We start from the raw sequence: 25887 nt of genomic DNA on the forward strand, positions 1-25887 counted from the left end.
CAATGACCAGAAGCTACCAGTTGTTAGAGGCTAGCACTAATACAACTAATTGAAGCGTTTCTCTTCTATATAGTACTTGCGAACTTCAATATAAATGATAGATGTATACTCACTTTTCTCTGATAGATCACTAGCTAAAAGGTTTATCCTAGGAAGCAGAAGAAAAATTTTGGCACTGTTCCCCTCAACCTGTTACAGACACAGGTCATCACCTTTTGTAAAGTTCCTGTGGTTACAGTAAACACCACTGTAACTGATGCTAATAATTTACTACTGTTAGTTAGCATTTCTGCTACACACGTGTGCTGGTTTTGGCTGGGATAGAGCTACTTTTGTTCATAGTAGCTAGTATGGGGCTATGTTTTGTATTTGTGCTGAAAACAGTGTTGATAATGCCGAGATGTTTTTGTTATTGCTGCACAGTGCTTACACAGAGTCAAGGCCTTTTCTGCTTCTGCTGCAGGTGCACAAGGAGTCGGGAGGGGACACAGCCGGGACAGCTGACCCCAATGGACCCAAGGGATGTTCCAGACCATATGACATCATGCTCAGCATGTAAAGCTGGGGGAAGGAGAAGGAGGCGTGGGGACATTCAGAATGATGGTGTTTGCCTTCCCAAGTCACTGTTACTTAGCGTGCTGGAGCCCTGCTGTCCTGGAGATGGCTGAACACCTGCCTGCCCGTGGGGAGTGCTGAATGAATTCCTTGGTTTGCTTTGCTTGTGTGCATGGCTTTTGCTTTACCTTTTAAACTGTCTTTATCCCAAGCCACGAGTTTTTTCACTTCTACTCTTCTGATTCTCTCCTCCATCCCGGTGTGAGGGGAGTGAGTGAGCAGCTGTTTTGGACTTCGTTGCCGGCTGGAAATGAAACCACAACATGACTAAAAAGAGAAAATTACAAACATAAGAAAGCCTGCCATTGCACTTTTGCTTGAGAGAATTATAGTAGGCCACTGATTTTACAGAATTTTAAAATGCCATCCCGGTACAACAAAAGGAAATAGCATAGTGAGAATTCTTGTATGCTCCCAGTGGATAAAAGGTACTAAATAGTTCTTATCTGTCAGGACTCTGCTTGATTGGCTCTAAATGAATTCAACTATCAGTCAATATCTGCTGTGCTGTTGCAAGAAGAAGCATAGAAATAGTCACCCTGTACAGTTCATTGTACACAAAATCAAACATATTTTTGTAGGTTTTTGGGTTTGGTTTTTTTTTTCTTTAATAAAATCACTTTTCAAAACAGAACCACCTTTTAATGAACTGGTCCCAGGTGAGGCATCTTTGCTATACTTTATGTGATATTGCAACCCTTATGTCCTCTCTGACATTGTCATGACAGAGCACTTTGCATGAGGCTGAAGCTTCAAGGTCCCAAGTCTCAAAACTAGTCGTGCATTTACCCACCTTCACATGGTTTTCTCTACCCTGACTGTGAAACCACTGTGACATGCAGAGATAAGCATGTTACTGTGAGCAACTGTGAAACTATCACTGTAACCATTCCTCCATATGCTTCTCTACCCAGGTGGATTTTTTAGGCAGCTGAGTATGGACATTCCCTGGTGACAAAAGTTTGTGACTGAAATTGTATTGCTCACATGATCATGGCAGGACTTTTGACAGGTGGTTTTTGGTATGAAATATAAAAGGCACATGCAGTATAGATTGTCATCACCTATGAGCTTTTGACACACATTTTTTTCCAACCTCAATGTGTAGCAAATGCTGAAGCATACCTAGAAGCAGAACATGGCAGAAGAGGCAAGGCAGGGAAGACTAGCAAGATGCTGACTAGTATTCCACAGAGTTAGCATTCACAGAGATGGGCTTAGAGACATCACATCCAGTTTTAAATAAATAAATCACTGTTTTCCTTCTTTCCAAGTGAAGTCACAGAACTAATGTCTCCTAGGGACACAGAACCATACCAGCATTATAGCAGAGCAAGACTGAACACTAGACACCAATAAGAACTGGTATCGAGGCCACTGATGTCATCTCTGCATTCCCACAGACTTACTGCTGGCTTCATCTTCTATGCCACAACCTTAATGGCAAGCCAGCACTTCACAGACAACATCAAACCAGGCAAAGCCACTGGAGATAGTACCTGATACGCTAAGCATGCACATACAAAACCACAATAACAGGTATCACAAGTTTCAGCAGGGCTTGATGGAGCACTGCTTGGAGATGACATGCCAGTAATACTTTGTGTTCCATCCAGGCTATTCTAAACCTAGTTGATCCTACAGGGCCACTTTTTTAGAGAAGAATTTTTGGTAAAGTTTAGATTGATGCTAATCAGTTCCATTCAAAAGTAAAAAAGAAATAACACCTTTTTATAAAATGAAAAGATCCAAGGGAGAAAGTACTGAGTTTTTCCTTCTCACATTGTAGGCAGAGAGAGAAAATCTTGAAATGGAGAAAAAAAAAATTGTTCTTTTAGTAGTTGAATTCATTATCCTTGTTTCCAGCTATTTTTGACATTTTTTTCTTTCTGAGCAGTTAACATTTGAAATACTCAGTTATTCCGTTTCATCTTACACTATACATAGCTTTCACCACTCTATTAAAAACTATGGTGCTATGCTATGGGCTTAAAAAAAAAAAAAAAAAAAGTCAAGCCATCACTGAAAGCATTGTTCCCACATTCTATTACTGGTTGGCAGGTGGGCAAAATACCTACTAAGAAACTAACATAAATTGGAAAGAATACTTAAAAAGCACTAGAAGTCTCAGTAAGGCTTTAAATGTTTTACAAAAGCTGTGATCTGTAGGCTTTGCCTTCAGCCAACATTCACTCAAAGTGAAATAGGCCTAAAACCCCCTCTCATACCTCATGGAGATATTCTAGCCTGCAAGTCTCCATCTTTGTGCTTTGAATAAAAGCTGCAGGAAAACTTTGAAAAATCCGCCATGAAAGATAGAAGAAAATGGGAGAAGATTTTTTTTTCTCCTGTCTCAGTAAGCAGAGTTTTTCTAGTTTGCCTCACAGAAGGTCTATTTAATAGCAATGTCAGGCTAATTTAGTGTCTGCACGAAGTTCTGAAGTACATGTTCTGAAGTGCTACTTCGCAGTCTGTTTCAGGTTAGTCTCATAAGCAGTAACTTGTCAGAGAAGCATAAATAATTTGCTTGATCTCAGCACAATGACAGTGAACTTTTGGGTAAAGATAGGATGATGAGAAAATAAATGTATATATATTTATTTATACTTGTTATATATATAAGTTACAGTATTTACAGTAGAGGTAACTGTAAAGCTTAATGCGTTCATGTTGGAGGGATTTCTGTTTTCTGTCCCAGATGACAGAAAAACCTTGGCATTTGAAATTTCAAGCTGAACAGCAACATTTTCAAATAAATCCAAGTCAGATGAGGTACTGTATGACTGAAGAATAGTAAAGGGCAAGAAGTGATCTTCTCAGCTACAGATCTGTTATTTTGCTCTCAATACAAGATAAAGCTTCAGAAAATTGGGAGATAAATGGCAGATGAGATAATGCAATATGACTCTACCCAGAGAAAGGTAATTCTGACAGGATGTACTTACTTTCTTCAATATGACATTTACTTTCATACAGAGAACTAGAAAAAATAATCTCTCTGGACATCTACAAATATTTCTTATTATGCCAAATGGAAAATTACTGTAAAATCTGGCAATTATAGGTGTCAGAAGAACTATGAGGTCAATGAGCAACTGGCTGAAGGGAAAGCCCAATATGAGTTATACTAAAAAAGGAGTTTTGAGACTGTAAGGCACACACTCACTTAGTTTCTCGAGAATACAACTTGGGACTAATTTTGTTTACACTTTCATTTAGTAATATTGACACACAAGTCCATATGCCCTCATTAAATTTGCTGGAGTCCTGGAGAAAGAATAGCTGCCCTTGAGGACTGGAGCCATAGAAATGGGATGGATCTTTTTATTACAATATACAAGTTCATGCCCTTTGGAAGAAATAATAAGCTGAGAGCTCACTAACTGGCAGCAGAAGAAGCGAAAAAAGATACAGACTTCTTTAACTGATCACAGGATGTCACTTGATGAAGGTGAACATGGCCATGGTTGTAAAAAGGAGAAATATCATCCATAAGCGGGATCAATATCCAGTAGTTACAGAGAACTAAAAGGAAAGGTGTAAGAAAGATAAAAGTGAAAGAATAAAGAGAAAGTGAACAGAGAAAACTCCAAACCTTCTCTTAATAGAAAAAATTCAGGACATCAGATGAAATTACTAACAGAGGTTCAAAAAGAATATACATTTTCACAGTATACATAATTAATACTGTGAATTTTATTGCATGAATTGATTCTACGTGATGTTGTAGATGTTAAAAATACAAAAGGACCAGAAGATAATGGAACTGTATCCAATATCCCAAGAAAAACTCATTTTCCTATGCTTCTAAAGTCATGTATTTCTCATGGCCATCCCAGTCTTTGTGTCCATAGCCTACTCTCATTCTACATTTAAAATAAAATTCTGGGCATATTAATTTCAATATTATAGTTATAATATAGTTATGTGTGTATATATATGTATACATGTATGTAGATCATATATATTAAAATAAAATATCTGTTCACTATTTCAAATCCAGTCTTCCTGGAAGAAATTGAATCATTGACTTTACCAGACATTGCAATCTAAAAATCATATGCAGCATATTATGGAGGAAGTAATCTACAACTATAGATTGTATTTCATAATTTTAAAAGAAATACTATTCCTTTTACTAATCCTCATTAAAATAAAGCCTTATTCTCATCCTACCTCTTACAAAACAAATTAAACTACAGTAACTAATACAGGAAGACAAATGCACAAAGTACCAGAACACTGAACTTGAGTACCAGAATATCAAATGGAGTACTAGTACCTTAACTAGCAAGGTATATAACCTACTACACACAACATTACTTCCTCCTTCACCACAGAGGGTGTTTCAACAAATGTACTAAAAATTCTTTTTTTTTTTTTCTTTTCATATATTCAGCTAAGACAGCCCAGTGTCCTTATCCCACTTCTCTTTGCAAGACAGCTCTGTTGTAAAGAGCTACCAGGTTTTCTATTATACATAATTGCATTTTTCCAAGTCAGCCCTCTAAATCATTTTCTACTACACTCAGAATACCAAGTTTAACCTACCAACACACCCTTTAAGAGGACATGTACCCCTGCTGCAGGCTTTAATATTTTGCTTTGGACAAATATGTCCATGATAATGCTCACTTGCAGTAATTTGTTAGATGAGGTTGCAAATTTACTTCCAAATTGCAGTGCTTGCAAGTACCCCCACATGCTTAAGCTGATAAATGAAATGCTTACAATACATGATTATTATGAACATTTCTAATGAGCCAAGCAAAAGTTCAATATATGTAACCACTGCTGTCTCCAAAGAATGCTACGGATTTCGGTTTTTGCACCTATCAAATTTACAACAAACATGGTAAGACTTCTCAATGGGTAACTCCTTTGCCCATCCTGATCCAAGGGAGATTTAAACTGAAAAGTAAAGAATCATCAGACTTTGGACCAACAAGTATAGTTCATGACTAACAAGTAACATAGTTCTTCTACCATAAAAACCACACAGCTTCCTAAAGCAAGTAGTGGCTCATGCTTTACATACTTTATAAACCTCACCCACTTCCTCTACAATAAATCTTTTTTATTTAGTTAGATTTAAGAATTTAACAAATAGGTGGGAATCAAAAGGTTTTGGACATGGAAATGGTACTGACCTGATCATCAAAATTTTAGCATTAAACCCTATTGTTAAAGTACATCACTTACAGTGAAAATTAATTATGTTCACAAAAAAATAAATCTATATATTATGTAACAGCAGAAACTATTGATTTTTGCTATGTGACATTAATTATTGTACATAGTAAACATACATTTAGATCCTTTGTGCAACAAATGAGGATGCTGATAGAGCAGCAGAAGACAGAACTGGAAACAGTACCAGCTAATATTTATTTGGGGGTTATATCTTGTAGTATCAAATTCTATCCTGGTCATCAACATTAAGAGTAAAATTCTGCCAGGTCTTTCAAATTCTGCAGCTGGTCATGGTGCAGACTGAGGGGAGAGAGGGCTTAAATTTCCTCATTTTTCCTGCAATCTTCTGGCTGCTTATGTATGTGGAGTAAGTGGAGCAGAAATAGTGCAACCAAGAAAAGAAGGAAGGAAGAAAAGTCTCTTGAACTACCTTCTAATTTGCCTGCTGTTCAACACAACACAGAATAATCTTGGTGGGAAACTCCACAACTGAATTCCAGATTTTGCAATTACAAAAGGTCACATAATAGATGCTCAATTCAAAGAGTTGATCAAACATCCGTTTTGATCACAAGCACACACAAAACAATCCTCAATACCATACAGTGATGACATTAAGGACAAAGGAAAGCAAGAAGGGATGAAGAGAACACCAATTCCTAGATCTCTGTAATAGCAGGGATTTTATAGAATAAAACTCACAAATGATCTTAAAGGCAAGTACAGTCATGCTGGAGAAGAAGGTAGAAAGAAACCAAAAATAAAAAAGGCCTTCCAGCAATCCCCACCAATCTAAGCTAAGCCTGCAGCCCCCCCCCCCCCCCTCCAGCACCCCCAACTAGTCCCTATTTTCTTTTTCAGCCAATAATGAAGAACGAGAAAAGTGCCTCAGATAAAAGGCATCTTGAATACACCTAGATTTTAAGTTCTGGAACTCTGGGAAATATGGAAACCACAACACTAAACTACAATAACCCCCTGGATAAACATATTGCCAAAAGCTGCAGTTTAGTCCATAATGGAAAGGTAAAGAATGCAACCTGATATTTAGGCTTGACGCCGATATACCTGACCACATTAGTGAATCATAGAATCATAGAATGGTTTGGGTTGGAAGGGACCTTTAAATGTCATCTAGTCCAAAACCTCTGCAATGAGCAGGAATGTATTCAACTAGATCAGGTTTCTCAGAGCCCCGTCCAACCTGACCTGGAATGTTTCCAGGGTTTGGGCATCTACTACCTCTCTGGGCAATCTGTGCCAGTGTTTCATCACCCTCATCATAAAAAATTTCTTCCATATATCTAGTCTGAATCCACCCTCTTCTAATTTAAAACCATTACCCCTTGTCCTATTGCTACAGTCCCCATTAAAAAGTCTGTTCCCATCTTTCTTATAACCTCCCTTTAAGTACTGAAAGGCCTCAGTAAGGTCTCCCCAGAGCCTTCTCTTCTCCAGGCTAAATAACACCAACTCTCTCAGCCTTTCCTCATAGGAGAGGTGTTCTATCCTTCTGATAATTTTTGTGGTTCTCCTCTTGACCCGTTCCAACAGGTCCATGTCTTTCTTCTACTGAGGGGGTGCAGTACTGCAGGTGGGGTCTCACCAGAGCGGAGTAGAGGGGCAGAATTACTTGTGACACCCTTAATAAATCTTTTGATTGACCCAAATGGATTTCACCATCTGTCAATAAAATAAGAGTCTAGTTCTAAAGTAGGATAATAAAGTCTCATTACTGGAATAAGGGTTGTCCTAAGGGTTGCTATTATCATTAATTATTGCATTAATGTACCAGCTATGAGTCCCAAGTAGAGGGTAGGAACCAACCTTAGTAGATGTGGTATGAACACACTCCCCCAGCTTGTCCCTGATAGTAAAGACAAGGGCAAAGTGCAGAGATAAGAGGGTCTAAGACAGTTGAAGACCCTGATCTTGGCAGACCTTCAAAATGAATGAGGAAATGGCCAAAGCAGAAATAAATTGATTGTGTACTGCATGAAGGGCAAGTTAATGGCAGGCTTTTTAACCTTTCCTGTCCTTCCCATCTAGCAGAGTTCCTATTCCAAAAAGTTCCTAACACTTTGGGACCAAGAACAGTCAAGATTATGAGTATGTCCAAGACAGAAACCTAAGTAAAGGTGGATTTGTTGTGAGGTCCACGTTAAAGGCAAAGAAGAGGATTATGGGAGGGCTGTTAACAATGCCATAGTTTAGCCTTACAAAGCTCCCAATCTGAGGGATTTCTTTGGAATAAGAAGTGAATGACCAATGATAGTTATTATTGCCAGTAAAGCTCTTAGCTTAAAGTTATTTAAAGAATATTGCCTCTCTTTGCATTTAATGGTCTTTAATTTTCTGTGTCCTTTATAACTTTCAAAACAAATTTAAATATATAAACATATAAATATTTTGTTGAACTAAAGTCTTTGTAAGAAACAGAAGTATTGCTTGTTCCTATCGTGTATATCATAGAGGCTTACCTGCTCAAAGAATACACATGAATATTTTACAGTTATAGTAGAATCCTACCTGGCCCTTAAGACTCAAATTAAACCCAGTATTTCTTTTACAGAAACCAATAGCATTTTTGTCTCCCTAATCTGATGTAAAGCTTTTTTGAGTGTGCATATACTTTCAGCAGTGCAATTTGCTTCTAGCTTAGGTTACAGAAGTATATGCATAGTGACACAGCAGAAACTCATCTGCCGTAGGCAACAAAACTATGATAAAGAAAGGTACATATTTGCTTCTCTTTGGAGAGAGCTTTTGCTGTTCTTTTGTTGAAATTAAGGTTATAAGTTTTATTGAGAAAAATGGAGTTCTGAATACAATATGCTAACCGGAATTTTTGTTGTTGTTTGCCTTTTTTTTTACTGTTTCCGTTGGCATAGACTAGGCATCAATAAATGATCAGGGATTTCTTCAGTATCTTCTATCCCTTTGTCTATCCACCCTCCATCTCCAACTTGTCTGTTGAGGAGCTGTTACCACCTGCATGCCTGGTGCTATACCCCAGATACTGGAAAGGTACTGTGTTGTCAGATGAATCAGGACCACAACAAACAAGTGGAGACAAGGAGTCAAAGACAGGAAGAACATTAAAACTCCTTCTCAAAAGAAGCTGTATACCATGGGTTCCCCCCTATCACATAGCCAAATAAGGCATGAGCAACAAGCAATCCCCAGCCTCCTCCCTTTCCAAACTCACATCACGCCGACATCCATATTCATCTGTTGTCAGAAGCCTGGGTGAATTCAGCCATGATGTTAATGAATGGATAGGCAGTGATGCAGTCTTTCCCTCTGAAAATGATACAGAACTGTACCAGGCTAATTGGAGAAAACAACAGTCCTCCTAGTCCCTCAGTAAATTCAAGCTTGCAAGGAGCTACATAACTTGCTATTTTTGATTTCAAGATAATTAAAATGCTCCCCACAGTCTTTGAGTTCCCCAGTGTCTCCCACAAGAAAAATAAAATAACCTTCCTTCCTTTTCATTTTTAAATGTCAATTGTTACACTACAGACATGGATCCAATACATCAAGTGGAATAACTAGGCCACTACTGAGGACACAATTGAGGTTACCATCCCTGGGGTTGACCTGTATTATAAAAAGCCTCACTGACAGCGACATTGTCCCACATCTACAAGACATACTATGTTTGCTTATAAAGCAACTACTGATGTGTAAAGCAAACCATAAGATTACAGTGTGAAATGAGATTTTTTTTTTTCCCAACAGATCACTTCTGAAATCCTGCAAATTTTATTCCTGCCAGCCGACTCTGAACTATAGGGAGAACAGCAAGAAGGATTCTCTGCCCCTTCCGAAGTTATTCTTAGGAACAAGTAGAAAACAACACCATTTGAATTTTCCGTGTTCTCAAAATAAATGTGGTTGAAATTGAATGAAATATGATATTCCAGGAGATTTTTAAATTTAAGGAAACAATGATTGTAATGGAATAAATCAATCATTTTTCCTGCTAATTTTAAGAACAATTGCACAAATATTAAGAAAAATATTTGTATTTATCTTCAAGAAGTTCAAGTATTCATGCCAAAGTTTTACAAGATCATGAGAAGAATGATAAACCAAGTATTTGCAGACTTTTCTAGTTTGGTTTTAATCACTCATGTTGTAAGCATATGTCTTATTCAAAATTTCATAGAAATATTGAATAAAATTAAGTTCAAGTCAGACCCCTGAGGAACTCAATTTGAAATACCCCCATGTGACTGATAGGCTACTGATAACTTCTCTCCTTTCTTCAATTGCCTATATAGTCAGTTTATCTCAGTTTTGCAGACTGTATTTCTCTAGTTTAAAGATACATCTAAGATTATATCCTTATAAGCAAAGATACACTACTGCTTGCTGCTATTAGCCTGCTAAAGAAGACAATTAGAAAAAAATATTCAGAATCAAAGGTGTCATGCATATAGTGTCTTTTTTAAAAAAAATATAATTACCATTCTCCTGCTTTCTTATGTACTGATAATTCATCTGGGGATCTTACCAGAAATCAATCTTTGGTTAAAAGATTTGTGGTTTGTCTTGCCTTCCCTCATTTATTTCATGGTTTACTTTCAATGAACTCGTATGTTCATCTATACCTCTGAATTTCCCCTCAATCTCTCCTTTTCCCCCCAAAGATAGTTGCTAGTGGATTGTAAATTGTTTTAGCTCTTCACATACATTTATCAAGACATCTCTGGTACATCGAACTTGATCTAATTTCTCAAGACCGTGTTAAGAATTGGGATAATGAATAAATGGAATCAATTTGGAAGGAGTTAATGTGTCTTCTCCTCTCCTGAAGTGAGTAGCCAAAACCCCTTGGATTTTTTTGAAGCACTGCACAACTATGAGGAAGTTCGATCCACCTGATATATTCTACTCAAATTTCCAAAAGGTTGTTGATGAATTACTTTCACAAAGGTTTTTAATGAAGTTTAAACAAATGTGGAATGAGAGAAAATGCCTTGACATGGTTAAATAAAATGTTAAAAGACAGTAAATAAAGGATAGAAGTAAATGGTCATGTTTCAGAAAGGAATAAGGTCACTAGTGATTCTTCACCTTGTTCCGTAATCTGAAAAAATAGGAGTATGGCTTCCTTATGATACAATTTCTTTTTCAGGCTAGTAAGTATAAAGAAAAAATGAAGAGCTGGTGAAAGAAAAAGTTTCATGAGTGACTAGACTAGACAGAACAACAGATAACCTTTGATGTAGATAAATGTACAATGAGACACGAGGGAAAAATCCAACCCCATCTTTAAATATAAAGAGATGGGTTTAGGAGAGACCACTACTGTTCAAGAGCAAGAATTAGGAGTTACAATACACGGTTCTCTGAAAACAGCAGATTTCAATAATCAAAAAGGAAATTGTATATTAGGAAATGAATAAAGAAGAAACAAGAAAACATCTAAGTCACAGCATAAATCCATAGTTTTCCCAGCCTTGAGTACTATGTGTGATTCTGATCCTCTCATCTCAAAGAGAACAACAGCTGAAGCAGGAAGGGTTGAGAATGACTACCTGGCATGATCAGAAACGCATGATGGCTTCCATATGAGGAACAGCTGAATATCCTAATACTCTTGCAAAAGACAAAACTTTTACTATTCATAAAAGAGAACTGAGGTGGCCTACAAGTCATGACTGACATAGGAATGGTCAGATAGGGACTGTTTACTGTGTCCTCCAACACAAGCCCTAAAGAAGCAAGCTGAAGAAAAATTCAAAAAAAAGATAAAGGAAGTAGCTTTTCATGCAAGAGGCCATAGACCTTCGAAACTGTTTGCTGAAAGGTGCTGAGGAAGAGAAGCTTATAGGGTGTGAAGAGCTACTGGACAAGAGCAACTGAAGGTGGAAGACAGCTCTGTTAGTTACTTCACAAACAACAACAGGGAATGCACCTACCCTGAAAACTGCTGAAGGCTGCAAAGCTATGTGGGAGCTGGTGTATGCAGGGAAGGGTTGTTTGCCCTATTCTTGTTTTCTCTCAGGGGTTGGTTGGGGAAGAGAATACTGGGCTGGCGGCACCCCAGCAGAGCTAGCTGATATACTGGGCCAACATGGCTGTGTTGTGTCAAGTTACAGCTACCCATTAGGTGAAAGTGGGAGCAGAAAATGTTTTAGTATTTCAGCCTCTTCCAGCTCTTTGCTTTGTGTTCACTTTCATTATTACATAATGGAACTAAAATTCCCCTTGCCATACTTTTAAGTTTAATATCTTTATACAATCCTTTATTGACGCTTCTTCTGTCCTTCCTTAGTTGTAATGCAGGTTCGGCTGCGGCCTGCAAGAGGCCTTCTATTGACTGCTAGATGCCAAATAATAGCTAAAAAATTGTCAAGTGTCACAAAGTATCTGACATGACATGGGGTAGTATGGTCATATGGAACAATTATTTTTTCAGTCAGTTCTCATACAGCAGTACAGTGGCCTTTCACGTCACATACGGCCTCGTACTCCTAAAAATGAGCCTGTTTATGTAAACCTACAGCAGTTGCGTCAAGCTATACTGTGGTAATATATGGATTCATTAGGCAGCAAACTGAGCAACTTCACCACAAGCATTGGAAAGTCCACATGACACATGAGAAAGTTAGGTATCTCTAGAGTGAAATTACACATGTAAAGAAGAATTAATAAAAATACTGAGTCTATTAATATATTTCTGAAATAATGGTAGCAATTAAACCTTTTCATCCAGAAGCCAGTTTTCCAAAAGGATGTTACTGATACATACTCATTCTCAGGTTAATTGAACTGTGTAAATCTAATATTGCAGTTTTCATGGCAAGAAACAGTATTAAACTGCAATTTACAATATAGTAATTAGAAAAAAATGACACAGCAGCAATAAAAGGTCCTAACAAATAAACGAATATTTGTAAAAAGAAATAATGACCAGATGGCCAAATTAGCCAAAGAAATAACAACATTAACTTAGAGACCTTATTTTGATGGCAACTGGATTAATATTAAATTGGGTTGTAAAATAATGTAGGTTTTACTAAATAAAATTAATTTTCTTCTTGGAAACAATTTTATTTTAAATATTTTCAGTAAAATAATGTCAAGATATTTTTCATATCTTGGAAGCATCATCTTGGTAAAACCTAAGTCATTCCAACCAGGTTGTATTAGACCATATCTGATGGTTTCCTGTGACACTAAACAAATACTGCATTACTGGATCAATGAGCTGTAGATGTTACAGTAAAAATGACACATCCCTCACAAAACGCATCTATAGTGGCTGTTCTCCATCTCAGTGGGCAGAATACTTCCACACTTCTGTGCCCCCGTTACGAATAACAGATTACCACAGGCTACAAGACAATTCACTGTGACAAGCTTAAAGAAGCTGCTGTGGATCCACAATACCTGTCAGCAGCTCCTCTGATGTATCTCCCTAGGCTGGAGTAAATCCAGACTCATTTCTGACTGAAGTCCCTGTCCTGCACTGGTGGAGTACCTTTATGATTCTTCTCATGGAGTAGATCAAGTGTGATAAACTTGAGTAACTATTGAATGACTGTAATAGCGCATAAAGGTAAGCATGTGTGAGAAGCTTTGCAGAATCAGGACCCAAGAGAAATTTACCTTTCTAGATGATAAATTTGATAGCTATCAGATATTAATTTAGGATTTAGAAGGCTGTCATTTTGGATGCATTGGTTTTTAATCTCAAATTTTCCCTATCCCAAATGGTTTCAAATATGGGAATTATTATTGACCCATTGTCCCCACTGTCAATAATTCCTGATTTTGTATCACACTTCATTAACTAAGTTTACAGACTTGACAATAAAAATCTAATTGAATTTCTGATCCACTTTGAAGCAAAAGCACCAGGACAGGCATGAAAAACAACAGTTTGAAAAACAGAAAACTAAGCATCTCAGCTACAAGAGCTGAGCAAAAAGCCATTGATTCCAATAGCGTAACACCAATTGAGAAGAAACACTTCTCTCCCCAAATCCCTGTCTCTTGTTAATATAGAGAAGTAAAAAAAGAATAACATTTGTCCTAGTCTTCTGAATAGCTAGTTTTTTTCTTTTATTGTCATTATCTTGAATACAATGTTTGCCTATCAAATGCACTTACATAAAACACATCAGATCCATTTAGCCTGTCTAAAACCAGCGTATTAAATGGTATCATTTAAATTGAGTAATAATACCCAGAGAGTATTACAATGGTGGGAAATCGGTAATTTGGACGGCCAGTTTGAAATGTCTAGGAGGGGCCTGATTTTCATATCTAAGCACATACCTTCTGAAATGCAGGTTGCTATGAAGGTATTTCAAGTTCAAAATCCTACCTGGAGAAATCCCGAATCACCAGTCACACTTGGAAGTCTTGTCCATGAGATTCCTTCCCAGCCTCAGAGCATCACTGTCCAGTAGCTGCTCAGAAGAGGCTGCTATTCCCCCTGCTCTTCTCTCAAACAGTTGTGATGATGTTACAGGACAGAAGAAAGCATGGAGTGTTACACACTGAGCAGATTCCTTCTCATGACAGTGTGGACTTAAGCTTTCAGAGAATCTTCACAGCAAGTATTTCCTTGATTGCCTAATCTTAATTAATAGAGCCTTTAGGCTTCTGATACACATCATGTCCTACAATATAAAGTGATGTAAAAAAGGAAGAAATTGAAGGAATTAATCTGCCTAGATGTCTTGGAGTACCTTGAGGGGGAAGTGACATTTCTAACTAACAACCAGTTGTATAAAGCAAAAAACCTAAAGTGAAAATATTTTAAAACTAATAAAACTGAGGAAAATGTATGTTACTATTTATTTCTCTATTCCTGGTAGACAGGCAAAAAAGGAATCTACATTTCATTTGTTTCCTTAAATTATTTGAGAAGAATTTAACCCTCCCTCATTTCCCCCAATTCTATTAGCATAGGTGAGAGCATCCAAGAACAGAAATAGGCTGTATGTGGGACAGTAGAAGGTTCCCATCTCATCTCATATTCCTGCTTCTGGTTTTGACTGGATCACTTCACCTCTCAAGTGCAAATTTCTGTTACATTTTATGCCTATATTGCCTCCTGTGGGGTCAAGCCCATAAAAGGTAGCATGGCAACTATCATGACTGGGGATATTTGCTAACGGAGCTTCAAAAGCTAAAAGATAAAGATAACACAGTCAGGTCTGGAGTATGTTAAGAAAGACAGCAGAGGATGGAAGTAAATTTGTATCGTCTTTAGCATAATATGATCCCAACCAAACCCATTTTTGTAGACAAAGTAGTACTATCTTGCTTTCTCATGCTTCATTTTCATCTGCTGGGGAACCTACCCCTTCCCATCTTCCCAGGGACTGGGGAGAAAGACAACTATTCAGTTGAACTACATAATAGAGAAACATGCTTCAGGCCCATATTTCTGGCTGGCAAACCTAGGAATGTTACCAGACACATAGAATCTATTCTGCGCAGGACACTAAGGTTCACCTGTAAATAGAAAGTGTACATCCTTAACAATTAATTTCTTTTTTTTTTTTTTTTTTTTACTCCAAGACTTCCAGCCATTTGCCAGCCTGGTCAGACTCTCGAGTAGATAAGGCACATTTTAAATTCATATCAGAGCTGCTTTAGATCTCCATTTTTTAAATATAACAGCAGTGAAGGACTACATAGCCAAGTGGCATGATATCCTGTTATACATTATGTTGATATTCACTTGACTGCAGAGGAATAGCAAGATAGAATTAAGAAAAAACAGGCTGTAGTGGAATAGAAGGCACATGAAAGATAAGGAAAATGTAAGTAAAGCTAAGAAGATTAGTAGTTTGCCAGCTCTTTCCATGATAAAACTTCTTTCAAGATGAGCTGCTAGACTTGTATATTAGTTTCATCAAATCCAGAAGTTTAAATCTCAACATAAATGAAGAAACGGTTCAGTGTACTTCTGTCCCTGTGCAACATTTAAAGTATCTATTGTTAACAGTGTTTTCTAGTAGCACAGGCATTGACAGTATTGCTTTTTAAACATTAGCAGCGAACAGTACTCTCCACTGGAGACCTAAAGTTTTTAAAACATCCCCCACATCTTGCAGAATTTTCAAAGGTCCTTTGTTTTAGGTATCATGAAGACCACCAAGATGATTTATGAACCACTAGCCTATATCAGGACTGAAAATGTGGAAATGGATAAAAATGTCCTCTAGAAAAGAGCTCAAGCAAAGAAAGACGGGAAGAAAAAGCCTCTCAAAACAAAGACAGGTGCTCGGAGAAATGAACAAGGGGTCGGAGATAGCACTAGGAAAGTTGCCAAATTATTTGTTTGACATTAACTTAATTTCTGATGATTCAGATGAAGTAATTATGTCTGGTAATTTCACCTCCTTTACTCCAGCTTAAAATGAAATAGTCTTACAGGGTGTAGTTTTCATGAAGTGCTAAATAGCAGAGGGGTTCGCACTCAGATGCATTATTAAGCATCCACATGAACCAAGAAAGAAAAGATGGATAAAATGTGCTATTGTACAGGTACAAGTATACTTGTACAGGTATACTGTTATAATAATGCCCCCTCCCCCCCCCCCCCCCCCCCAAAAAAAAAGAAAGAAAGAAAAAGAAAAATCAAAACATTCTTTGATTTAGCTTGTAACTATGCAACATGGTTTGACAAGCCCACATAGCAAATTACAGATAGCTCTGGAAATTATTTGTTGTTTAAGGTCCTAAAATACAAATAGTAGTATTGCACCATGTATGCCCAATGAATATATCCACAATACTTAGAGTAGACCTTTATTTCCAACTTCTTCAAGATATACACTACCTTGAGAATATTAAGTGAAAAATTCTTTTCTCCTTTGTGTTTCATCAAAAAATGTGACTTGTCTGATTTGTTTAATGAATCTATATCAATTACAAAGACTGCCCAGCAAAAAACTATTGAAATCTTGCTAAGATACACAACACTGAATTTAGAAATTCAGTATAAAAAAATTTTGAAGCTCTATGTTTTTTAAAAATTTGAGAAAAGTCCTTTAGTTGCTGGGCTTTCCTGTGAATAAAGAATGGAAATATTTCAGAAGAAAGGAGAACAGAACAGATAAACTGCATTTTTGACGAAGAAAGATACATTTGTAGCACAAGTGAAATAAAGAACTTGTATATTTATCATTAATATTTTGGAAAGCACTCTATAGAAATCAAGAATTTAAAAATAGAGATATTTTCTTGTTTAATGGATATCTGCTAAGATAGAATGCCAATACAAATGAAAGTAAAGAATAGTAAAGAAAAAGACTATAGTGGGCACATGCTATATATACCTCACTCCACACCAGTAACATCTTTCACATCCCCACATACACTCTTTGTTTACTGATGTTCAATGATGAGATTGCACAAGTAAATTTCAGCTTATTAGATGTTCCAAAATGTTAATTTTGACTACTCACAATTTATGATTGTTGAACTAAATTTCATAGTGATTAATTAGTTGAAATAAAAAAAAAAATTCTTAACATTTTCTCTTAAGAAAAGAAAAGAGAAAAACACCAAACTCTATGCTTGCTTCTTTTCCTAAACAAATAAACTTTATGACATGCATTTATGATAATTGAACTAAGTAGCAGTTTTCTTCTCCCAAAACACTTGGACAAAACAAGACAGCTGATTGAAAAAAAAAAAGTTTCTTAAAAGCTTAAACCCAAACTTGCTTTCATAACTGGGGAGGTGGGGATTGAATAGGTTGGAAAATGTTGTGGTGTCTTAGTTTTACTGGGTTTTAACCTGAGTTGCTCACTAGGAAATTACAATTATAATAACTGTCTTGCTTGTCCACACTTACTGCATTTTGGTTCACATTGCAGAGAAGTCTCAGGCTGCATGGACTGATTTTTTGTTTTGTTCTGTTTTTAATGAAACCAAATCAGAACATGCACTCTAGAAATGGGTCTGCTTCAGTTGCTACCTTCAGTTCATGGGGCCAGACTAGAGCTAGGTTGAGGTAAAACTCTAGCAGTGCATATGGTGTGACCATGACGCACTAGATGTTTTAACTCTGCAGATCTGCTCCATCTGGATGATATTCCTTACTAATGTAAACATAGCCACAGAGCATCAGAGGGGAAAACCAAAGGATTAATAGCTGTGAGCTCCAGCAACTCTTACCGTATTCTGGTTCACAGAGATATTACTGTGAAAGTTTACTTCTGTTGAAGGCTGACTTCTAAGGAGAAGATACAGAAGTATTGGTAACTGCAGTCCCTCATTATTCTTCAAAAAGGATAAATTGTTCATTCGCAGCTAAGCCTGAAAGCATTCCATAACAGCAAGTCAAAAGCAAGGCCCTTACAAAAAGAGATTCCTTACGCTAATGGAGACATAAGGGGGCTTATATTCTTTGAGTGTGAAAGATCAGCAATAAAGTCTCCACAGATACTCTCCAATATGTTCATCATTACTGTCATGAAATAAAAATTTAATAACCAAAGCATGAAGTGGCTGTCTGAAGACTTTAATTTATTTATTTTTTTAAAGCAAAAGCACTCCCTCAGATATCATGCCTATCTCCACATTCCCCAAACTGTTCCTTGAAAGTGAAAGTCTGGCCAGACAGCTTGCCATTCATTAAAGTTTTTAAGTACCTTAAAAGTTTTGCTAGTTTGCTGTATTACCTCTTCATAATCTTCTTTCTGTTTTGTAATTAGGTGTTTGGTTTTTATTTTGTTAAAATACCAGCAACATCTTAAAGTACACACACAAATGGTTGTGTTATTTGTGTTTGATTTCTTGTGAAGATGATATGTAGCACTCTTTTAAGGCCAAATAATGTTTATAAAAGTCTGCTGGCACCCACATACTAGCTGGTTAGTTCTTCCTACCACTGAGCAGACTGTACATACCATGGTTACATACCTTCTTCCTTTCCCTCCTGACTAGGACCAGCCTGATTACAATAAAGGCCACAAAAATAGCAAGTAATGTTCTTTGGCTATAGAGAACCAATATCCCTTTGAAAGTGGCTAAAGAGAAGAAATGTAACTTTGGACTACATATCATGTCCTGAAACATATATTCGGCAATTCTCTCACCTTCCATGGCAAGAGCCTCAAATGTTTTCCTGATTTCCCTTAGCAATAAGAATTGCAATTAGTGTGCTTTCCAACATGCAACTTCTTGAAAATCCCACATTGTCATCCAACTAAATTCCTTAGCATTCCCTGGAAACATCCTATAATCAGTATTGTTTGTTAGCAGGATGAGATATGCACGAGAAAAAAGTTTGCTCCTGTTGGCATGAGAAGGAGGGAATGAGAAAGAAGGGGCAGAATTAATCCTTTTAACTTCATGAACATGATAATGGACTAGTTTCAAAGTAAAGACTAAATACTCCTCAAAGGATGGGAATAAATGCCTTCCAAAGTTGACATAAAATGTAACTCAATTACTAATTACTTACACTGTGTCCCATATACAACATCCTCATTTGTAAAGATATGCTTTGTTATTCAAGAACTGCATCTCTGTAGATTTTTTAGCACACATGTCTTTGGTACAGGCAAGGTATAAACGGTCTCCATCTGTTTTCTTCTGTTCAACCAGGACACCTTCTCCTGAGGAGAAGTAAGAGGAAAACAACAATAATTACTGTGATGTTAAGAGACTAAAAAATGTTCTTAACTATTTTGGTTTATTCTTTCTAGCAATCAGGTTAAATTTTATTTTCCTGTCTCTTCCAGAGGGATCACACTACTTCCTTTTCCTCTTTAAGTTTCCTTTTTTTGTACTTTCACTTTAGGCTTATCTAAAGATGAACTGAACAAAAATCAACAGATGGGATGCACTTAAGTACACATCTCTCTTTTCTTTCATGGATTAGCCCCCCTATTAAAGGTTATTTCTTGAAATTGTACCTTTATACTACTACTGCTACTACTACTACTACTACTAAAACTATTCTTCTATGCTGGAGAAGCCCCAAGAATTTTTTTTTTTTTTTAGAGGTCATGGAGCATAAAAGAACTGTGAACATTTTAAAAAAAAGTACAGCAGGAAATACTACATGTTGTGAAATGGCTGTGTCTCTCAGTTACTGCACTCAAAGTGGCAACTGAGTCCTTTATCAAGTGACACAATGAGCTATGCTTTCCTCAGCTATGAATTCGTTTCAGGCCAATATCAAGGCAGAGGGCTGAAATGCAGATAATTCAAGCTTCTCCTCTTGTTTGGAAAGTCTTTGTTCCTTATTCACTCCAGTCATTAACTACAACAGCACATCCATCTTTCTGGTTTGCTCAGGATGTCTCTGTGGTTGGATGACCAAGAGTCTGTGCAGATCCACCTACCTTGGGCCAATAGATGCTGTCCTTTCTTTAGGCACTAGATGGCATGTGTCACATTCAGCATATGATGCATCTAATACTACTAATCCCATTATCCCTGTTAAAACAACGTCATTCCTTTCCAGGTCCCACCTCTATTTTCAACCCTGGCCTATTGTACTCTACAATTATGGTGAAAAAAACCCACAAACCCCCAAACTTTTTAAAGCAGCTTCGATACAAAACTTGTTATCTTTATTCCTGCTTGCTGTTACTCAGTGACCCTCAAGATCCTGTTACATCATAGTCAACTCTACAGTGAGTGCACATTTTATTCCTATTAAATTCTATGAGAAAGTCATCCAGTGCTACTAAGGTCCTTACCAATTTTGTTAGCCCTCATCTTTTTCTGTTGAAATATGTAGATACTATTCACCATGAGTAGAGAGGCTACATTTTGATGTCAGGAAATAAATACTCTTTACATGGTATAGTATTTGTCTTACTTGAGTCATGTGGGAAAAACTCTTATTGCAAGAGCTCCGCAGCATGCAATAGGCTTACTAAATCGTATGTCTGAAAACTGCAGTGTTTTGGACCTACTACAGAAGCTCCGGCTTTCCTTCTGATGAAACAAGATATATTCTAGCCAGGGATAGGGTATGCATGATGGTATGCATGAGTTTTTTCCAGCAAAATTTTGGTCAACTCTTTATTAGCTGAACACACTTATCCACCCTTAGATAAAAGACGACTGCAATACACAACTCAATCAGGAAATGCCTAGTGGAATTTTCAATGGATATGCACTTAATAAAAATGCATACCACCAGGTTCATCTCAGGCAAAAAAAAACAGGAACAGGCTTGCAATTGTCATCAAGAATTGCTTTCGTGACATTGACTTTACTCTCTAAAGCCATATATTCAAATCTCAGTAACCATGATTCTAGTGTTTGTGAACTCTCTAGCTTCAGCTTCTTAAGGATATTAAAACCTGGTTGCATTTTTAAAAAAACACTACAGCACAGAGGAACCATTTCATTTTACCATTATCCCTCAGTGTTCTGGAAAAATAATTTCCAATTAATAGCTATTGAACAGCTCAACTTTCTTTGACAACTCATTAAGCCATTGCAACTCTGCACTCTCATTTTTCTAAAACTAGACTCCTGAATAATTGTTTATAAAGGTCTTCATCTCTCTGCAATTTAGAAGACATTGCACATTCCTGTGCCACCTAGCATTATTTTCAAAACCCTGTTTTTCATCTTAACAGATGTCTGTCTTTTTCCTTCTAATTACATTGCTTAGCATCAGCAGCAAAGCTGTGTCTCTCTTATACTTAGGGAAGCAAGTAACTGTAGAGTCTAAGATATTACTGTATGGTGACAAGATAAATGCTGACATATTAATGGAAATTAGTGCAGATGTTTTTATCTGTGCTTCAAATGGGTTACTGTTAATGACAGCAAAATTAAATGTTCATTTCACCAAAGCAAAGAACATGTACATAGCTCTTTTGCACAGTGATCAGGCTGCTAACCTGAAAGAGGAGAAATTGAGGTCTCAGACCTGGTTCCAGAAACCATGCAGTTGAACAGTGCAAACTGAAATGGCATTGCGAAGGACAGCATCAAAGTGCCTCAGTCCTTCTCAGTATTCAGCAGCCTGAAAGTTCTCAGAAGAGTGATCAGCTAATGTTAAAATAACAGAAATTATTCATGACTTCTGGTCTTTCAGTTATTGTGAAAATGGACCTTTCATTATATTTTGAGACTGCTGGACACCAGACTCCATAAGCAATCTCTGTTTTCATTGCGGGACAAGTGAGAAGAAATATCACATCTTAAGAGTTTAAACTCATTTTTAAGTCCCTCACATCCCTCATCTTTCTTCCCAGATCAATAGTCCAATATAGTCCTAACTTTGCCTCTTATATGCTTCAAAAAAAGTTTGCTGATTCTTTCACCATCTTTCCTGTAAATACGATCAGCCATTTTCTGCCATTTCCTCCAAAACCCACCAGCATCCTGGTGTTACATATCCAAACATTTCTCTCAGCTCTTTACCCTCAGAGCAGGGTAAAGAACAGCCAGGTTAGATCATATCAAAGGTCCACCTAACTGGGTATTGTACCATGACACAAATGGCTGACAAAGGACAGATAAAATCTAGGGAAATAATTTACAATACCTGCCATTAATGACATTCCAGTCTCCCATGTACTTTTATGTCAAGGCTCTCCCAAGGCTTCCTCATTTAGCAGCCCTCAGAGGTCTCTTCTGTGGATATTTCAGGGATATAAATGCAAACGTATGCAATTTCTACCATCTACAGCATCCAGCAGCAAGGAGGCAACAGGCTACTGTGCCAATCTCTTTGGAATGTGACTGCTGCCAGTTCCTTCTACCCTCTAGTGCTTCAAAGGGGTTGGAGAGCGAGCCCTCTCCAAACATGGTTGGAGACCCTGTAGACAAAATATATGCTGTGCTATATACTGTACTATCTAAATCCAAGGACTTGATCTCACTAGGACGAGATTTACAGGCTAAATTTCAGGTACTTCTGTCTTCTCATGGTGTGTCATCTGTTGCACAGAAAGATCATTATGGGGGCCTAACCTGGGACTGAGCATACAATTAATCAGGCCTATTCCTAATAACTTTTATGTTGTCAAGTTTTTGAATGAAATATCAATACTAAATAAACCTTAAGATAAAGTAGGGGGCCTCTAAGAAGCAAAAGCCTTCCTGCCTGATCACATGAATTTGTCATTCCTCTGAAGGCTTATTCTATTCAAGTAGCAAGCTGTAGACTTTCAGCTGAGTAAGGTGCTAAGTGAAAGTCAAAGGCCTGACAGCTGCAGTTATTGTCATGAGCAGTAGGAAGGAATCACAAACTATCCAGCAAAATACCATTTGAAATGAGCTTTTTCCTGATTTTTGCACCAGGTCATGTTCCTCTATGCTCACACATACAGAAGAGGATTTATTTTAGCAAAAGGGAATTTTGTTCCCTCCCCAGGCAAATAAAATGGAAGTGAATCTACATGGGGTTTTTTCTGCGTTTTGTTCTTAAACCTGCTTCAGAAGCTTCTATAAATGGCAGTTGTATTACCACAGCACAGAGCTCAGAGGAACCAACATTTAGTAGTGTCTTATGCCCACAGACAATTACACTGAATTAATAAATCCTAGTTAACTTCTTATTAATGCAATAAGGGAAATCAGCCTACTTCTAATCATTTCAAGGCATCACAGGTATCATGGAGATGCTGATCACCACACTTGTGAAGAGATAAGAAGAGAGATGACTTTTGACATTTCCTGGGGAATTCATGCATGCCCATGCTATTCTGCTCCTACTCCCTTAACAAATGGGGCACAAGAGCTCCCAGCTATGGGACTTAATGTGATTGCATCCTCTTTCATGTCTGCATCATCACTTTCCTTTTCCAAACATACATTTTCCTTCTCCAGGAGACCATGAAACAGCACTAAAGATAGCATGTGATGAATAGAGTGATAGAGAAATACTGTGCTTATGAGACTGATCTAAGTTGCTTGCAATATTCTTTTTGTTTTCATCCTTCATCTTTGTTCCTTTAGAATGTTTTTCTTCTCTGTTTATTGATTTCTGCAGTGATCAGGCACTTCAAGTCCAACATTTTTTTCCATTTATTTCCATGTTGCACTCAATGTATTTCAGAAAGGAACAAATCTAGAGACACGTGAAGGTTTGTTTAGTAACAACTCCACTCCCTCTATGCAACTATTTCCCACACTCATCAGTTTTATTTTGAATACTGAAGACAGTGAACAGTAAATTCAGCACAGGTTTGAACCCTCTCACAAGGCTCTACTCACCTCTGTTGCAGGTAGGAAGTGTTCATTGTCTAAACTGCTGTTAAACAGTGGGAAGACTCCTACAACCCCCCTGTTGCTTAGCAGTATCATAGGTAAGCTCTCATTTTTGACAGTTGCAGGAGATTCCCTTGCTGGAGTTTGTTCTCCATCTGAAATATATTTCAGTTACATTCTTAGCTTTGGATTAGAGGGGAAAGACTACCAGGAAGACAGTCCTGTGCCACGGAAAACATTTTCATAGCTCGTTTTTGAATACAAGTAGGAAAATACAACTAAATAAGGCCTTAGGAAACAAGAAGAAGGGCAACCATTTTCAGTACTACTGTTGAAAAGACCCCTTCAAGCCCCCCCTTAAAATTCTTCTTCATAAAAGTGATTGTACAGGAATCAGTTCAGAGTAGTCAGGTAGCAGGCCAAGTCTGCAGCTTTTCACCTAACTAGTTTAGTATCATTATGTTCTCAGTTGGTTAATTTTCCTGTTGTTTCATCCTCTGAGAAGAATCAGCACTTCTGTGTTGTGGTCAGCTCAGTAAATAACATTGCAGGGTTAGAGAGGGGGATCTGCCAAGAATTAGCACAAAGTATCTAATTTGTTTCCACAAGAATATTAGCAGATTTTTTTTTTTAAAGGCAGAAGGAAAAAAAAAATCCAGTCAGGATGACCATGTTTGCAAGAAGAAAAAAAAAGTCAAAATATTATTCCAGATGGTCTGCATTTCTGCTACTTTTTATCTACTAATGCAAAGTTATGGATTACATGAAGAGCAGATGTTGAATTTCATAGTAACATGTGCAACTCCTCATTTCTTTTACCAGCTTTCCATCAAAGAGCAACACAAGATAGGTGATGAAATAGAAAATATGTCTATTACCAAATGCTGGGTAGAGATTCTAACACCTAATGAACATCCTGCTACTTAAAAAATACATGAAGACCATATAACAATTAAGTTCTGTTCGCAAGAGAGAAAGAAAGAACAAGCCACAAGTGATGAAATGGGAAGTTTCTCCCTACCATTATGTTTTACTCTTGACTTTGTCTAAGACTGCCAAAAATGTAAGAATGGGACCTGCAAGACACTTCATTTCACATAGCTGACACATCTCACTTAATTGGGGGGGGGGGGGGGGGGGGTCAGCTGGACAGAAGTAGAGACTACAGAGAAGGATATGAGTGTCAAGAAAAACAAAATAAAAATATCCATGCTCTCATTTAACAAAAGCAAAGCCACCTCAAAGAATGTATTTTTTCTTCTGGAAAATGTTTCTTTAGACAAAAAAAAGCAAAACAAGAACCATAATCTCAAAGAAAACACAATTTCCCAACTGACACTTGGTCTATTTATAGTTTTTCACATTTAAGGGTGCTGCATTTATGTGACATTTCTCTAGAGGAAGAATAAGGACTTTAATGATCGGTGTTAGAAGAGGAATAGTCCACATATACATTTGCATGTCTTCTGAAGCAAATTCCTTCCTCTTGTACAACGTATGCAGTTGTGTTTCCAGTAGTATTGCTCAGATGACTGTGGTAATTGTTATGATGCATTGGACTGACTAGGTACCTATAAGAGCACCCTGACAATGCAGTGAAGAGACAGGGACAGATGAAACCATTACAAGTAAAACAGCAGATATCTATTGCCCAACTTCTTCTATATTAGAAAACTTGTTAGTCATTTCTAGAAAGGGATTTGAAGGAATGAAGAAAAAGCTTCTCATCCTCACCTGAACTTCATATTTAAAAATGTTTAGACTAAGCATCAAATACTGTGTTTAGGAGGAAAACAATTATATCATGTATATTTGTTTTTCTGTTTAGTATCTGAAGGACATAGACCAGAAGTGCCCATTCAGTACTTTGTAGCTTTATGCTAAACTACACTTACTTGAAAC

This window comes from Accipiter gentilis, chromosome 20 (genome assembly GCF_929443795.1).
Source record: "Accipiter gentilis chromosome 20, bAccGen1.1, whole genome shotgun sequence".
NCBI classification, from domain to species: Eukaryota; Metazoa; Chordata; class Aves; order Accipitriformes; family Accipitridae; genus Astur; species Astur gentilis.